The following is a 14706-nucleotide window of genomic DNA, read 5'->3' on the forward strand; positions in this document are numbered from 1 at the left end:
CATGTATGGGCAGGTGAAAGGTTCCCTTTAACTTAGCTTAGACCATATCTACATTCAGCCAATTCAGTATATTAGTTGATGTATTAACAGCACTGGCACCAGCTATATCAGCTGCTCTTTCTTCTGTTGTATATACAGAGCTGAAGAATCCATTTAGTAACTCTGCCTTCTCCTGATCCCCTATGACCATCTCCCCATTACCACTATCTAGGGGTCCTACATGTTCAGACCTTGGCTTTTTTGCATTGAATAATTTTTGGGGATTTGTTTTGCTATCCTTGGCCACCTGCCCATCATTTTGTATTTTTTACAGATTTTATTAAGCTCTTTATAATTTACAAAAGCTACGGCTGTATCCTCAGATTTGCATTTTTCAAATGCCCTTTTTTTGTCATATATTATACTCTGTCTATGTAGGGTATTTAAAGTATAACGTCACAAAAAATGAAGCTCTCATCGCTATAAAAATATATTAAGAAATCAATCAACATAGAATATTAGACCTAAACATGACATGGTATTAAAAGCAGGACATTCACTTTAATAAAATTACCGGTATAATTTTAGAGATTGTGAGTAAACTTCGTTGGCAGAGCGATATCACAATGAATTTATGCTGATAACACCCTGGGCAGAATCTTCTCCTGGGCCCTGAAGCTTAAAAACTAAGAATGCAAACCCCAGCACACCTATACTGCCCATTTAAGGATTAAAATTCTTTCCTATGCAAACTAATTTTAAAAACAAACAAAAGTAAAGCTACATAACATGTGGCAAGACACATCTTGTGACTGAAAGCATCCTAATAGCAGGCAATACATTCCTCGTTTTGCACATGGTATATAAGAATTGTATAGATGTAGCAGAGCCGAGTTCGTGATTTTCCATACATCTATCTAATAAACAAACATGATGCGCAAATGATAAAGCTTCAAATACTTAAATGACAGCACTGGAAAATTGACATTACAAACTAAATAACATGTGTTGTCAAATAGCATTTTAGGAATACCATAGATAATGTAGAGAAAATGATAGCTCGGGACAGGAATTCTCTTTTTTTTTTATAAATAGCAAATGATATGTACAGTAAAAAACAATTAAACTAGAGCGGAGTGTATACGCGTGAACTACATCTAACCCTGGTCACCAGGGCAGCACAGTTACATCATCAATGAGGAAGCTAGGAATTTTCCAAGAATGTAAATGGTGACCCATAACTCCAAACGACCATTTCCTCAGAAACACGATCCATCATACAGACAGAGCTTTAATGCTGAGCATCTGCTGAATGTTCTCATAGAAACATGCTGTTAAATGAATTGGCCGACGGAGTGGCCACTATATGGAAACTACTATATCTCTCTCAGCTGATTGACTGCGAGGGATTGTGCGCCAACATCCATGGCAGCACTCTTGCTGAAGTGCCATAGATGCAACTCTGTGATACCCACTTGGCCATTGAACTAAGAGCGACTCAATACTTTCAAGATTTTTTTTCAGGCCAATTAATCTTCCGTTGGGTTGTTCAGTAAGCGTGAATGTTTTTGTAGATGGCTGATAAAACTAATAACTGCAAACAGTACATGTCCCAGGATTACAGACTTTCCAGGTTAGGATATGTTTGAATTTTGCACCTTAAAGGGTAACTAAACGTTTGACAAACTTCTGACATGTTATAGTGACATGTTAGAAGTTTTGATTGGTGGGGGTCCAAGCACTAAGACCCCTACCAATCGCTCAAACGAAGCGCCAGAAGCGCTCGTGTGAGCGCTCAGCCGCTTTGTGTCTGTTCGGCTTTCTCCGGAAAGCTGATGTATCAGAGTACGGGCTCATAGACTTTCTATTGAGCCCGTACTCCCATACATTCATTTCCGGAAAAAGCCGAACAGACAAGAAGCGACTGAGCTGAGCACATGTCATAAGTTTAACGAACATTTAGTTACCCTTTAAGGCTATGAACCCAGGTCCGGCCTTAGGGGTGTGCGACCTGTGCCTTCGCATAGGGCGCATCACTCCAGCAGGTGGAAGGGGGCGCTGCGCTGACTCCCTTCCCCTGCTTGTTTCAGAAGCGCCCAGGCCCGGCAACTCAGCAGTCGCCTTCAGCCTGGGTGCTTCTTCACTTAGTGGCCGTTGCTACCACTGTAGCAGTAATAGCGGCTGCGAGCGGCAATGCCGGGCATGAGGGCGGTGGTGCCGCTAGAAGCTGCTGCGGCTGCTACAGCGGTAGCGACGGCACTATAGTAGAGCAGGGAGGTATCTCCCTGCTCTGCTATCTACTAGTGCCACTGTAGCTCCCTGAAGGAGTGGAATCCACGTGTGGCCGGGGATTCCGCTCCTGGAGCGCTCCTTGATGTCTCTGTCCATATATGGACAGTGACATCAGGGGAAACTCCTGAAGCGGAATCCCCGTCCACAGCGTTGTCGACTCTGTGACCGGGGATTCCACTCCAGGAGAAGCTAATGACAGTCACAGCGGGGATTCCACTCCTTCAGGGAGCTACAGTGGCGCTATCTACAGGAAGGTGGGGGGGGGGGGTTATATCTACAAGTGGTTCTGGCCTGTGTGGCACTACCTACAAGGGGGCTGTGGGCTGTGTGGCACTACCTACAAGTGGGCTGTGTGGCGCTACCTACCAGGGGGCTGTGTGGCGCTATCTACCAGGGGGCTGTGTGGCGCTACCGACAAGTGGGCTGTGTGGCGCTACCTACAATGGGGCTGTTTGGCGCTACCTACAAGGGGGCTGTGTGGCGCTACCTACAAGGGGGCTGTGTGGCGCTACCTACAAGGGGGCTGTGTGGCGCTACCTACAAGGGGGATGTGTGGCGCTCCCTACAAGGGGGCTGTGTGGCGCTACCTACCAAGGGGGCTGTGTAGCGCTACCTACCAAGGGACTGTGTGACGCTACCTACCAGGGGACTGTGGGGCGCTACCTACAAGGGGGCTGTGTGGCGCTACCTACAAGGGGGCTGTGTGGCGCTACCTACAAGGGGGCTGTGTGGCGCTATCTACAAGGGGGCTGTGTGGCGCTACCTACAAAGGGGCTGTGTGGCGCTACCTACAAGGGGGCTGTGTGGCGCTACCTACAAGGGGGCTGTGTGGCGCTACATACAAGGGGCTGTGGCGCTACCTACAACAGGATTTGTGGCACTATCTACAGGGGGAATCTGTAAGTGGTGGGCTGATGGTCATTTTACTGTGAGTGGGGGCTGATTGTTATTTTACGGTGAACGGGGGGGGGGGTTGATGGTTATTTTACTGTGAGTGGGGGTCTGATGGTCTTCAAGTGGTTTCCGCCTTTGACCTCCAATTGAAATTAACAGGAGGCAGAAAATACCTGCGGCGCTCGTTTGGAGCTTTTTTTCCTGCGTCTTTTGCATTTGCTTCAACGGCTTAAGAAAAACCCCAAAAAATAGTTCAAACAACACCGTCACTTCCTGAAGGAATTTTGAGGCAGATTTTTTTTGCCTTACAAAAAACGTGTGTAAACATACCCTACCAGTGTAGTGCTTTTTTTTTTTTAGCCATTTTCTGTCTTTCTCAAAACAATTTTTGGTAGGGGTGCCCTGAGGAAATTTTATTTTTCCAATGCTGCCTCGAGTCCAAAAAGGTTGGGAAACTCTGTAAAAGGCTACAGGATCCCGTCGTGGAGCAGCTCAGTTCGTTGTGGGAATGGGGCCTAGGTGAGTACAATTTTTGTTTTTGTTTGGGGGGGACTGTCTACAAGGGAGAGGTGGGGGACTATGGCACTGTTTACAAGGGGGATGTATGGCACAATTTACAAGGAGGAGGTGGGGGATTATGGCACTGTCTACAGGGAGGCTGTATGGCAAAATCTACCGGGGGGCACTATTCTGTGTGGGGGCCACTAAGCGGACATTATACTGTGTAGGGGTACTACAGGGGCATAATATTGTGGGCACAATTAGAGGACAAAATACTGTGTCCTTGAAGGGGTTGTAATATATTATATTATTAAATATTATTATTATACTGTATGGGGGCACCAAAGGGACATTATAATTTTTTTATGGGGCATTTTTTTTCGGGCGCCGAAAGATCAATTCGCACGGGACGCCATCTATCCTAAGGCCGGCCCTGTATGGAACCCACAGGGAATGCTGCCCTAGACCCGCAGGGAATTAGCCTATACTTACCCGTCGTCATGGCGGCGCATCCCTCTGACGTCCTGCAGCCCGGCCTCCTGGGATGACGTTTCATCCCATGTGACCTCTGCAGCATTCAGATTGGATGAAACGTCATCCCTGGAGGCTGGCCTGGTCGAAGAAGAACAGAATTCTAGGTAAGTATAACCTTTTTTTTTTCTGAGTTGTGATTTTTACGGCCAAATTGCAGCTTTTCTGCCGCAAAAATCGCAACATCTGCTATTTGTTGCGGGTTTTAACTTCCCATTGAATTCAACGGGGAAACCCAGCAACAGAAAACCAGTGATTCCACAACATAATTTGACATGCTGCAGAATATACGTGCCGCAGGTCAATTTATGAACGGTTTATCGGCAGGTTTTTTCACTCGGCATATGTATGTGATTTGTTCAAATCTCATCCACTCTGTTGCTACTGTATTATGCTGCGGATTTTCCACAATGAAATTTGTTGTGAAAAATCTGCAGTATTTACACTACGTGTGGACTAGGGCCCCATGCACATGAACGTATTTTTACGGCCTCAATTCACCCGCAAACTTGCGGGTGAATTGCGGCCCAATTAATTTCAACAGGCCCATGCACAGGACCGTGGTTTCCACAGTCCGTGCATGGCCCAGTAGCCTGGACCGCAAAAAGAATGGACATGTCATATTACGGCCGTATTTTGTGGTCCAGGCTCATAGAAATTAATGCACGCAGCCATATGCACGTTCCGCGATTTGCTCGCGGGTGACACTCATAGCCGTGCACACCACTACGGTTGTGTGCATGTGGCCTTAGGCCATATGCACACGACCGTAGATTTCTTCCGTGATTACAGACCCATTCATTTCTATGGCCGACGGACACCTTCCCGTATATTTACAGGAAGGTGTCCGTGACATAGAAACCCTCCGCAAAAAATAGGACATGTCCTATTTTTTTATTTTATGGACCATGCTTCCATATTTTATAATGGGAGCACAGCCCGCAAATGTGGATGACTGTCCGCAGCCGGACGTGCCCGTAATCATGTACCGTGATTATCGGCATGGTCCTGTGCATAGGGCCTAAGCCTTATTTGTAGATGCCAAGGACAAGATTGGATCCTGTCTTGGAAAAGAAGGAAATCTTTTCCTAAAAACAGGATTTAGAAAATACTCTCCTGATCTCCCAGAATGGGATCCGGTCCCATCCTTGGCACTAAATATACGGCTCATGCATAATACAGCCATGTGCAGGAGTTAAAATATTTTTGGTCAGCTTAAAAAACAAAACAAAACATAAAAAATACAATAAAACACAGTTGTTCAAGTAGCACTGTACAGAGAGTTGAAAAAAACACAACAAAAAAAAAAGCACTGGGGAAAACAAGGGTCCCCAATATACATTTATTCTTGCTTAATAGGGAATCTTCTTTCTTTTTTTCTTTTTTACTTGTCTATATTTCAGAATATTTAGAGCATTTAGCTCATTTGACTTACGATTAATAACTAGAGAAATCATCATTTTGAGCATTCATGGAGTTCATGGTCTTATCATCTGCAAAATCACCTTTGTCCAATAATCCTGTCAGAGTCATTATCAAGCAGGATGGACAATGCAGATTCTCCCCCTAGTCCTTTTATCCTTTTACTTTACCATCACATTAGGTGATACGACCCGACAGTGGACATTTAGCTTTAACAAACCGTCTGCATTGAACAGTTTCCAACATGTTTGATCCATTATCCAGATGATGAACCAGAGAACAAGTCATCATTATCGGTCATAAAGACTAAACTATCTGAACACGTATGGAAGCCTTAAAGGAGGAGCTTTTCCGATTCAGGACCCTCCTTTATTAGCCAGAACAGAGAGAGGTTGCAAAGAGCATCTCAATATCTCAGGAGGACCCAGCATGTCCATGCATTACACAGTTTGACCATTGAAAGAACCTGTGTTCAATGCTTAATTTCTCCTGTGGTGGCGCTGCAGGGGAATTAAACTATTATTGCCAGGTTTACAACTGATCGCTAGAGGTCCAGTAAAAAAACAAAAAAAACAAACAACCCAATTGGTTCGGAATTGCTTTACAATTTCTGTTTAGGGTTTTTCAATAAAAAGAATCCTTCATTCTGTGAGAAATTTCTTCACGATTGCAAACAAAGAAAATGGAATCCTTATTGTATCGGGGGAAAAAAATCTTTACTTGTATGACCAGCTTTATAAACATGTATTGAAATAGTGGTACTCTCTTCACACCAAGAAAACAATTTCAGGGGAACCCCAGTGCTAGAAGACCCGCTTTCTAGGTGCACATATTTTAACTAGTTCCTCTAAAGGTAGAACAAAGCATGGCAATAGATCTGCTAAAATCAGTGAATGTCCATGTCACACACTGTTACATCTTACACACACGCATTGTACTCAAAATTGTTGGGCATGTTCAGTGCAGAAACAGCACTAAATCTGTGGCGTGTGAAATCTTACATTCCCTAGTTTACGGATTGGGCAGTGTTATTTGGGTGCCTTATGGCACGGTTTTTCAGTTATATGATTGTCATATTTTGGCACTATACAGTAAACCATAAAGCGAGTAGAAGGTACTTCACAGGTCACCAACCAACATAAGGCAAGCCCTGTTGTAAAGAACCAGGCAACCGCTTAAAAAAAGTTTACTATGAAGTGTCCATTGTTTAAAATGAATACTTTTTTAGGACCCACTACAAAAATGTATGTGTAAAGGATCTGCCAGGCACAACTTCTGTGTATACGCCCATAGGTAATCAGTCTGCACCAAATCTCCACCCACTCAAAGTGAAATCATTGTCACAGACTCTACAGCGTCTGCTGATGCCAAGAAAACAATGGAAAGAAGACATGTTGGGACGCCTCAGTCATAATATTACACTGTACCAAGTGGCCCAAACTATTCCCACAGGAGAACAGGGAAGGGGATTTATAGCAGATTAATTGCACTGTAGCTCTACTTTTAAGATACAGATGGAATTTGGGGAAGAAGTCGTGTAGCTTGGTTGAATATGAAATGCCAAATGCAACTCCTGGTGAAGAAGCAATTTCTGCCTGTGAATAGATGTATTCTGGGGATGCCCAACAAGTTCATATAAGTTTGATGGTCAGGTGTCCACATACTTTTGGAAAGATAGCTTATATATAGATCCTAAACAATGTGTTGCCATTTCCATAATGGTATATAACAATTAGGGTATGTTCACACGAGGTCATTATGTCCATAATTGACGGACGTATTTCGGCCGCAAGTACCGGACCGAACACAGTGCAGGGAGCCGGGCTCCTAGCATCATACTTAGGTACGACGCTAGGAGTCCCTGCCTCGCTGCCGGACAACTGTCCCGTACTGAAAACATGATTACAGTACGGGACAGTTGTCCGGCAGCGAGGCAGGGACTCCTAGCGTCGTACATAAGTATGATGCTAGGAGCCCGGCTCCCTGCACTGTGTTCGGTCCGGTACTTGCGGCCGAAATACGTCCGTCAATTACGGACGTAATGACCTCGAGTGAACATACCCTTAGGGGACCCAGGAACCTAGTTAATCTGCCTTTTAATACCCCATTTTTTTTTAGGTTAAAAATTCTATGAGTAGCACTTTCTTAATGTCTCTATATAATGGTTGGGGCTCTGTTTTTCCTGATACATAGCTTAAAATCCTCAACATAGAATTAAATAATACAATTGTGGCTGCCAGAAGCTACCACTAGAGGGAGCATGAGAGCTTACAGCATACTATTTATACATTGAGCACAATAATAAAACAGTATCCAGTAAGCTCTTAAACTCCCCCTAGTGGCAGATGCAGGCAGACAGAATTTTTTTTTAAATTTAACTTTATGTATATACTTGGGATTTGGAAATCTATATTAGAAAAATGGAGCTTCGACCTCTATAAAGATATATTTAGAAATCAGCACAGAATTTTGGACCAATTTGCCTAAATAAATAAATAAATAAATAAAGAAAGAATGGTGTCCCAGGGTGGGTATTGACTTTAAACTCTGTATATGATCTTACAGAACATGATAGGAACTACGTTATTGCAGAAATTGTGTCCAATTGGTAACGATCCAAGAGCTAAAACATTTTAACCCCTTTTCTATGGGAACATATCCATACAGAATATTAGTTTTTTCAATCTGGCACTTTGCAGAATTCAACATAAAATGGGTATAATTTATTTTTAAATGTTTTCTATTATAACAATGGTCACTATTCTACTTTATGAGCAAATGTTTCCTTTTCTGTCACCTGAAGCAGTGGCGTAACTATCGCCGTAGCAGCCATAGCGACTGCTACGGGGCCCGCGGCATGGGGGGGCCCATGTCGCCCGCCGGCACGGGCCCCCACCATGGCCGCTATGGCTGCTACAGCAGGACGCCACTGAACACTACGGCAGAGCAGGGAGGTATCTCCCCGCTCTGCCATTAAACAAAAGACATGTATCCCCTATCCACAGGACAGGGGATACATGTGTGATCGCTGGCAGCGATAAGGAGAACGGGGGACTGAAAGTCCCCTGAAGTTCTCCACCTCGGACTTCCGGGGTCTGGGTCAGCAGCCCCGTAGAAATGAATGGAGCGCCGGTCGCGCCTGTGCGCATGCGTGACCAGTGCTCCTTTCATTTTTATTGAGCTGCCGACACAGACGCCGGAAGTCAGAGGTTAGTCATGGAGAACTTCAGGGGACTTTCGGTCCCCCGTTCTCCCTATCAATGCCGGCGATCACACATGTATCCCCTATCCTGTGGATAGGGGATGCATGTTATTTGTAGGACACACTATAGGTCGCATTTTTTTTCGGGGGGGGGGGCTGTATGGTGTTCCCTACAGGGGGAGGGACGCTGTATGGCGTTCCCTGCAGGGGTGGGGGGCTGTATGACGTTCCCTGCAGGGGGGGCGCCGTATGGCGTTCCCTGCAGGCGGGGGCGCTGTATGGCGTTCCCTGCAGGCGGGGGCGCTGTATGGCGTTCCCTGCAGGGGGGGGGGCGCTGTATGGCGTTCCCTGCAGGGGGGGGGGCGCTCTATGGCATTCCCTGCAGGGGGGGGGGCGCTGTATGGCGTTCCCTGCAGGGGGGGGCACTGTATGGCATACCCTGCAGGGGGGGGCACTGTATGGCATTCCCTACAGGGGGGGCTGTATGGCGTTCTCTACAGGGGGGCTGTATGTCGTTCTCTACAGTGGGGGCTGTATGGCATTAGCGCCATACAGTCCCCCTGTAGATAACGCCATACAGCCCCCCCAGTAGACAACGCCACACAGTCCCCCCTGTAGACAACGCCACACAGTCCCCCCTGTAGATAACGCCACACAGTCCCCCCTGTAGATAACGCCACACAGCCCCCCCTGTAGATAACGCCACACAGCCCCCTGTAAATAACGCCACACAGTCCCCCCTGTAGATAACGCCACACAGTCCCCCCTGTAGATAACGCCACACAGTACCCCCTGTAGATAACGCCACACAGTCCCCCCTGTAGATAACGCCACACAGTCCCCCCTGTAGATAACGCCACACAGTCCCCCCTGTAGATAGTGCCACACAGTCCCCCCTGTAGATAACGCCACACAGTCCCCCCTGTAGATAACGCCACACAGTCCCCCTCTGTAGATAACGCCACACAGTCCCCCTCTGTAGATAACGTCATACAGTCCCCCCTGTAGATAACGCCATATAGTCCCCCTCTGTAGATAACGCCATACAGCCCCCTCTGTAGATATCTACAAAGGGGGCTGTATGGCGTTCTCTACAGGGGGGGGGGCTGTATGGCGTTATCTACAGGGGGCTGTATGGCATTACCTACAGGGGGGGCTGTATGGCGTTACCTACAGGGGGGGCTGTATGGCGTTATCTACAAGGGGGGGCTGTATGGAGTTATCTACAGGGGGGGCTGTATGGCGTTATCTACAGGGGGGGCTGTATGGCGTTATCTACAGGGGGGCGCTGTATGGCGTTATCTACAGGGGGGGCGCTGTATGGCGTTATCTACAGGGGGGACTGTATGGCATTATCTACAGGGGGGCTGTAAAAAAGGCACTATCTACAAGGGGGGGGGGGTTGTGTGACACCCAGGGGAGGGGGGGCCCCAGTCAAAAGTTTACTATGGGGCCCAGTCTTTCCTAGTTACGCCCCTGACCTGAAGGATTACAGACATATTCTATCTCATATACGGTTAGGTAATAAGCCGCATAGAGAAGGTAGAAGGTCAAGCACAGATAATTCTTCCTTAGCATAAACCCTTGCACTTCCATGGCATTCTCCGTGTGAGCAGCACGCACAATATATCCATGTACTGTAATAATGACTCCTTAGTCACCTGCAAGCATTTTCCGCAGCCTGGATCTCCACGTAAAAGGTGAAACATTAACAAGGTTGAAGAGCGCAAATCAGGGTTTAAAATATTATCAAAAGGGCAAAGGTTAAATAGAAAGGAGGTGAGGAAAGTCTCCCACCGAAGTCACTGGATCTGACATAATCATCCACTTCCAGTATAAAATCTATACATGACATCATATACGTATCAATACACATATATGACTTAGATTGTAAGCTCTAAGGGACAGAGTACTCTTCTGTTATTGTTAATAGATACTTTAGTGGAGTGCTTTTCAAACCAGACATTTTTTGCAGTTGCGAAACTACAGCTCTCTGTGACATGGAAGTTGTAGTCTGACAACTGGAAAGCTACAAATTGCAGGCCACTTCTTTTTTCCATAGTTGTGTATAAAGTTTGTTATTTTATGACACATTCTTTTGTTTTCTAGACTAGTGGATGCCAGATTAATGGAATTTTGCCAATTTATCTAAACATAGTATACCCATTTCAAGAAATGTAGCCCTAAGTTTAAAAATAGGCATGATTCTAAGCAAAATGACTCAACTAACATCACAATACGCTGGGCCACATGTCTCGATTAGGAGCAGAGCTGAAGTACGGCCGCTATTCTGGACCGGAGCAATCTGCTTTCGGCATGGACATCCAATGCCAAGAGGAAGTCGGAGCAGCTGATCGGTGCGAGGGCCGGGTGTCGGACCCCCACCGATCATATACTGATGACCTATCCTGCGGATAGGTCATCAGTTGTCCGTGCCCGGACAACCCCTTTAAGGCTGTGTTCACATTTGCATCTTTATTTTCGTTTTTCTGTTCAGTCACAAGAACAGAAAAACAAAAACAATGAAAGTGCCCAGTCCATCACACCAACGGCGCTCAACGAAATCCATTAACTTTAATGGTTTCCACCATGATATCCGTCATTTTTACCGGACAAAATAGCTTTGCATGGTGTGCTATTTTATCCGGGATTTCTGGAGGAATCTGCGATGGAGGGGTTATTCTGTGTATGATTTGGCAATTTTTCAGGTAACCTAGTGCCCACATGACAGTCAGCCGAAAAAAAAGTGCTCCCATAACAGAGAGGAGCATAGCCTGGTGGAACCATACATACTCCATAGGTTACACATAGCGTGCTTAGACTTGCACGACTCTCTTTCTGCACTGAAGACAGACATCCATTGAAAATAATAGACTGCCATTGATTTGAAGTCGCACCCCATAATATGGTGGCAGTAATGCAATAGTCAAAATGGAAATTTAATGTGGCCATACACAGTAAACTAACAATTTCAGCTGAATTAGATGTTTGGCAGACGCTCGTTCTGTAGATTTTGGAGAACAAGAATCGGGAACGTTGAATTTTAACATGCCCTATCCTTTGTTATCAAAGGAGATAAGCCGCCTCTAGAGGTGTCTGGCAGCTACTTATTCCCTTCTCCTCACTGAGAACACATATCGAACCGAGCGTGGGTGTGTATGGGGAGGACGGGAGAAACAGCTGTCGGCTGAACGAACTATTGAAGGTATATGGCCACCTTTACAGCAGATCCTCCTCTGGTAACATCTAAGTGTGGGGGTCCCAGTACTTCTTTTCAGCTGCGGGCAAAGGAACACACAGTCAAGGGTGGGTATAACGCCCAGAAGGGGAGAATTGCTCACAGCCTCGAGCCTTTCATCAACGCATCAAGCTCCATAGAGTGCAAGTTATTGGTACCTTGACAATGGACGCCCGGAAATTAATGGGACCATACACCACCTAGGATGAAATTCACCATAATGTTGCCATATTTTCTTAAAATTACAAATGAACTGTGTAACCTTTGGTGAGCCAGGTGCAGAGGTGTGACTGGTTAACACTTCCTCTGCTGGTCCAGGTTAAACATTTTACTAGATCTTTTCTAAATAAGTAGGAAAAGGTTAAATCACTAATAGGCAAGTCCATGTCACCGAGGACAGATGCATTACCTATAAACCTGCCTGTTAAAAAGTAATACAATATTAAATAAAGTTAACATCTCATATACTTAAAAAATGCAGTAGGGTGAGGGTAGCTAATCCATATAAGAAAAGGGGAACTACTTTCTAGTAAACGGGAGATGCAAAAAAGCAGATAATTAAAACTATTAGGGAGTGTTCACATGGGTCAGTTTTGTTGCAGAAATCCATTCCTGTTTCTGCAGCATGTGCATGGATTTCTGCATGTCCCATTCCGTTGTATGGAAAAGTCGCCGAATATCTGCAACAAATCTGCCGCGTGTGACTATACCCTAACAGGGTGTCCAGAGGTAGTAAAAGATGCTACACCTCCCATGTACAATATCCCGGTCATAGAAGATTCTAGCAATTAACCCTTTCTGTCTTGGTCAATCTCTGTAGGATGACAGATGAAGATCTATTCACCCTGGTTATACTAAGACCAATAATAATGATAGAATGTAATATAACAGAATATAAATATGTATATAACGCCAGCTTCACTAACATAGGTGCCTAGAGGTAGAGACAGATGCTACAAGTCCTATGCAGCACCATAGAATAGTCACATAGCATACGTTCTATTAACCCTTCCTGTCTCAGTAGAGCTCTGCAGCTAAAAGTGACAGATACAAGACTTGGCTGGATAAGCCTTTCCTGTGTCACTATAGACCACCACCCTTCAGTTATATAGCACTGGCATGCACACAGCAGATACCCAAAGGTAGTGAAATCCTAAAAAAAACAACCTATAGACTAACCTTGGCATATAAAACATGCTCAATTAACCCTTTCGGTTGCCAATCTGCAGCAAAGCATAAACTTTGAAGCTGGTTAGCCCCTTCCTACATCACCCATGCACATTGCCGCTAAGTACATACAAATGGTATTCTAACACTAATACATCTAAAGTGGGTTCCCAGGTGTAGCGACAGGTGGCAAGTTCAATGTAGAATCACGGAATAGCCCTGGCATTTACTATATGATCAATTAACCCTTCCTACGTCAACGTAGCACTACAGCCAAGAAGAACAGTTGAAGGACTGGGCTAGTTAACCCTTTCCTATATTTCTAAAGCATATGACATTAATAATCATATAGAACCAACATATCTCCCAGTGCTTTACAATCACGAAAAGCAGCAAGCACCAGAAAACACGAAACAAATATGGATTATTATGTCTACTGAAAGGTTCTTGGTCCTCGGAGCTTACAATCTGCATTTATTATATATGAACTAGAGAGTAAATTCAAGTTCAGTCACAAGTCCAACACTTACCGGATGGCTGCGCCTCTTCTATCGTAAGTTACTTTTTGCGTGTTACTTAGTATCTGGGTCGCTTCCGCTGATGTGAGCTGCACCGACAGCCCTAAGACATCGATCAAATATCCTACTCATCAGTGGGCAGAAAGAGGAAATGAGATGTGGGGCGTAGACATCCAAAGAATAACACTAGTAATAATAGTAATAGAAATAGAGATACAAAGTTGACAGCGCTGGATTCAGAGAGGGAGTCTTGTCCCTGGCTGGCTGCATACAGGCACTGAGCAGCTGTCAATCACCATAGTGAACACAGGCTGGGGGCACTTTGCATAGTAAGGAGGAGATAGCAAGGCAGCAGACTAATGTAATATTACAATAGAGCACACCAAGATGCCAGGAGGGGGCGGTCAGGCTTAAGGAAATATGTTCTTAATTCTAGAAATGCCTGACAGAATATTAAAGGGCTCCTTACGTTTTTTGCATATGACAACAGATCATTTAGGCCTTGGATCTCTATGGCATATTAGCAGCGCTGGAGTCGTTTCCTGCTTTTTGTCAATGTGCTTCTCTGCTATAGATTAGGCTTGGTGCATTCCACTGAGAAAGTAGTAGAGGTGGAGCTGTAGGGGAGTAGACGGAGAATGGGAGTTGCTTTTGCAGCATTGATAGGTCCATGTAGTCACAGTGATATTTAATACAGTCATCTAAGGAAAGCTGTTGTTGTGACTCAGACAAGGCTCCCTCTAGTGATTTACACATAAATATCACATTGTTTATTAAACATTATAACAAGTGGTGATATTACATGTTGCAGCTTGTACGTTACAGGCAGGAAAGACAGGGAGAACTACTATAGAAATGCATGGAGTCATCTGTAAGGATTATCCCTGACAGATTTACCAACTATGTGAATGAGTCAGGTTTTGAAAATATGTAAAAATCAGTCATTTATCTGAACGATGTCT

The 14706-nt window shown here is 45.1% G+C and overlaps 1 protein-coding gene across 1 annotated transcript in view; it reads right to left on the reverse strand.

The window, feature by feature from the left end:
* HPCAL1 (hippocalcin like 1) overlaps positions 1-14308 on the reverse strand; it is a 182326-nt gene extending 168018 nt beyond the window's left edge. The window contains exon 1 of the mRNA XM_075861108.1: positions 13757-14308. The gene's annotated coding sequence lies outside the window, so the exon portion shown is untranslated. The remainder of the gene's footprint in view (positions 1-13756) is intronic.
* Between the last annotated feature and the right edge of the window lie 398 nt (positions 14309-14706).

The sequence above is a fragment of the Rhinoderma darwinii genome, chromosome 4 (genome assembly GCF_050947455.1).
Source record: "Rhinoderma darwinii isolate aRhiDar2 chromosome 4, aRhiDar2.hap1, whole genome shotgun sequence".
Classification (NCBI taxonomy): domain Eukaryota; kingdom Metazoa; phylum Chordata; class Amphibia; order Anura; family Rhinodermatidae; genus Rhinoderma; species Rhinoderma darwinii.